The sequence below is a fragment of the Porites lutea genome, chromosome 5, assembly GCF_958299795.1.
Source record: "Porites lutea chromosome 5, jaPorLute2.1, whole genome shotgun sequence".
Taxonomy (NCBI): Eukaryota; Metazoa; Cnidaria; class Anthozoa; order Scleractinia; family Poritidae; genus Porites; species Porites lutea.
Window position 1 is genome coordinate 32,659,197 of NC_133205.1, and position 4,192 is coordinate 32,663,388.

The 4,192-nt window shown below is 41.7% G+C and overlaps 1 pseudogene; it reads right to left on the reverse strand.

Moving 5' to 3' along the window:
* Positions 1–1,354: 1,354 nt before the first annotated feature.
* On the reverse strand, positions 1,355–3,786 carry LOC140937454 (uncharacterized; annotated as a pseudogene).
* Between the last annotated feature and the right edge of the window lie 406 nt (positions 3,787–4,192).

The following is a 4,192-nucleotide window of genomic DNA, read 5'->3' on the forward strand; positions in this document are numbered from 1 at the left end:
AAGCTGGCACGATGTTGATATGTTTCGATACAAAGCGAAACTTCCTGTAGTCTTGCGGATTGGAGGGTGTATCTACAATACAAAGGTAGTTTTTTCTTAAGGTATTTTAGTGACACGTCATCAACAATTGATATGTCACATACTGGCCATTTTGGAGATAGATGAGGCTGCGGGCCGGTGTTGTGACCAAGTGCACTGCAGCTTAGGACGCTATTCTATATGAAGGTAGCGTGGCCGAGAAGTTAGAGCGCTGTGCGCATTTGCAATCCGGTGGCCTCAATTTCAAGTCCCACCATAACCGCTTGCTGGATTTCGGCTCGAAATCTTCAATCACGTTTTTAAATAGCCAACTGGTTCACCTTCTGCCAGTTGGTGTTTTTAACCCTTTCATGTCATTTTTTTATTTGAAATTTTTTGTTCCAACTGTTGTCCGCGAATTCCTAAGATAAATAAAGTTCTTCTTCTTCTTCTTCTTCTTCCTCCTCCTCTTCTTTATTTTTAGTGGATATAGCAAAGTTACACAGTAAGTCCATATTCGTCCCAAAAATAAATCCACAATGCACTTCATTTCCGCCACCAATGTATTTCACGCTCACCCTGTAAATGGCAATCAGCATCGTTGACACCAACGTGCAATATCCGTATTTTCACAAAACTCTCTACATATGTTATGACTATTGCCTTACGCCCTCGGCATTCTACAAATGGTATATACCCAGGGTTAATATACTCCAAATTTAACTTAAAACGAATTCATCTTGAACTTGGACCTGCTTGGCGGATAAACTCTTTAGCCTTTTCTAACGGAATGTATAACATAACCAGTGATGACTATCTTTGAAAATTCTGGTTGGTGGTTGCTGGCATCCTACCAGTGCTAACAAGGTCTAGGTACATTTTGTTCTCTGTTATCGGAAAATCTTTTTTGACGATTATTTTCTCCTTAGCAAAGAAAAGAAACTGCATCCAATTCCCAAATCAAGCTAATTGCACGATGACAAATCATAGTACGTTAAAGTGCTTTTAATTATATTCACTGAAAAGTAGAAATTTTACCAAGAATTTATGGCTCAATTTGAATTAAGGATGGCTGTTACTTGTGTTAAGTTAACAAGCTTTGATTGCCGGGATTTCAAATTGTAACATTTTAATATTTTGAAATTCTTGAGGTAGCCTTTCATACTAAAAGCCCAGTGTAAACAACTAACTACAGCAGGTACCTTCCAAAGACCAAAACGTAAGACTCAATTTCTGCGTTTAGGTCCCCCTTTTTAAACAGGAACAACTCTCTTTCAAACCCTGTAACGAAATAAGCTGACTTAAGTGAACAATTTATTTTTCACAAAGGCAGGGATGCTTATAATGTCTGTATCGCCCGTAGCTGTACACTGCTGCGATGCGTATTTACGCTTTGTGGAATAGAGACCAATGCCAATGCCTTAGCTGCTATTGTCTGTGTTGGCGCTAGTTCTACGTTCCTGCTATCCGCAATGACGATCTGTGGAGTGGGGGCCAGTAAAACTCCTCTGGATCTTGAAAAGGAATTCCTTATTAGCTTTAGCACTCTGGTCTTGCAGACAAAGGCCACGAATATGAATACCCCTTGAGTAGTTGTGAGAACTAGGAAAGGATATATCAGCGCCTTGTGTATGAGTTCGGCGCCGAAGCTAAAAAACCAAGTGAAGCCCATGAGTGTGACCAGGCGCAGGAATATTTTGAGGACGACCTTTTGATCTTGACGGGCAGATGTGACTCGGGTTGTTTGCTTTCTGGCACTGTTGATGACCCATATGGTATGGGAAAACGCTCCAATGTTGTACAGAAGAACAGAGGCAATAGGAACAGCAAAAACAATGATCTTGCCATCTTTACTAACGAGCCAGCAAGCGTCTTCATTGCCATATCCGATAAACACCACTTGGAAATGATCAAGAAGAACGCATCCACCTACAAACAACATAGGTAAGCCCCAGGCAAGGCACGTGTACTTCAAAAAACGAATATTCTTGTTCTGACCACCAATTGAGATCCCTGGAGCTCTAGAAATCTGACTGGAGAAGGTACGGTGAGTGTCAAAGGCTATGATGGCCATGCATCCAAATGATACCAGGAAATAGTAATGGATGACGGCCGCCACTGCGGTACAAAAGGTTGGTTTATCGGTATCTCCGGTGCCTAACATCCACGTGACCTGAGCAAGGGTAAGGGCCAAGCACAAACTCATGAGATTTTTTCCCGGCAAAGGCCTTCGCATTTCAGCGAAAATGGAGTGGATCACTAAAGTTAGGACCAGTGCAAAAACGGACACTGAAAAGCCAACGACAGTAAAGTACCACAGAATACGGGATTCTGTCTTGGCAGTTATGTTAGGTTCTATAACCTGGGTGGAAGTGTTGGTAATTCACTTGGTAATTAGTGTAGTTAGTGCAAATCATAACTCTTTCTCCATTCACATCGAACTCTCCCGTAGAGTAAACTCTTCCAGTAATGATGTGTAGTAAGGTTTTGTTGGCAAATATGGTGTACTCATAACTGCGTAATGGCAATAGCAGAAATGAACATTGAACAGTAAACTTTGATTTGCACACGAAGAGACTTTTATTGTTGCTACCGTCGTTAACAACAAAAAAGCGGTTTGAAGGTAAAGTTTGCCCTGTTTTGTTTATTTTAGCCTGACCTGTTGGTAAAAGTTTAAACTCTCCAGGAAAATATTCCACTGATTCCACGCAGGCTAGTTGTCTTTCAGTAACGCGAATGACCTCCCATGTTTTGTTATTAATGCTGATCTCAAAGGATTCGTTGAAATTGAACAAAACAGACACATCCATGTTGTCTTTGTAAGGCATATGTGTCAAGTTATTTATTCTGGAAGAAGCCCCTGCGTACAAATTGAAAGCTACCGCTTTGGAATTATCTTCAGAGGCAAATACAATTTCGTCGATTTGTGATGGATCTAGTGCAAACGTTTTGCAGAAAGCGATACTAAATTGGTCAGGTGTAACCGGTCTCATTTGACCATCCAAAGGATGCATCCAAAACTTCACGCGATACTTGTCGCGAATTGCGTGTAAAGGATTAGGAACGTAACCAATCCTGCAGGTTTCCAGATGTGGGTCGTAAACCCTGTCTTGTGGACAGGTCAAGGTGACTTTCGTGCGCTTAATTTTCTGTTGGTTAGTGATCAAAGGTTCAAATTGCATGACTATTTCGAATGATCTGGGTTCAAAGATAGTGTCTGGTTCTCGAGGGCCGCAGCTTGCATTGGTCATTGATAATCCATTGCAAAGCACACAATGATAGTTCTTGTAATTCTTCAAGGTCTCCCCTTTAAAGACAACTCCACTTTTACCCTTCAAACAACCATCTTTGTGCTGAGTTTGCTTCTCTATGGAGCATGAAGATACCATTGGAAAGCAACTTCGAACTTTAAATTGTTCAGGCGGTAAAACGACTCTTGTTGGACAGTACTTAAGCATGTAGTCCAATGTTTGAGTGTTGTTGAAGCCCCTGGGTGGTTTTATATTGCATCGAAATTTTAGCTCCCAAAAAATGTGAAAGAACTTTATCACGTTATTGCAAATACCACAATACATATTGCTATAATGGATTCCTTGTCTAAGAGGGTCAAATAATGCCACTGGAATGCCTTCTAAGACGTTCGCCGACGTGAATATGCGATTCGTGGCGTTTGCCCCTGACAAACATTTCGAACGCACTTCTTTGTCTTTCCAACCGGCTGCACAAGTTGATATCATAAAAACACCTGTAGCAATTTTTTGGTCAGTGGATATCTCGCGGCAGATATAATTTGCATTATCCATTCCTTGAGGTACTGGACTTAAGGGATGACAGTAACGTGTGTAATCAGCACAGCAGTCATGATACGTGAGGCAAGCTTGATCGCAATGGCAGTGTTCTTCACTTTTTCCTTGGCTGTCTAGCTCATCCCACTGTGTAGAACGGTCCTCACATTTATTCCAGCAGGAAAATTTCTCATTTGTCTCATTGCATCGAGGAACTGGATCCGGCGTTTGGGAGGTTAACACGTCAGACGTTGCCGTGTGAGGAGTGGCTGTAGGGTTTGATACAAACGATGAAAAATTTGTTTCTGAGACCAGCGCACCACTTGCGTTAAAAGGCGCCTGGAGATGGAGCAGATTCAATGAAAGGAATAGGGCACAAGCTGTGAAGC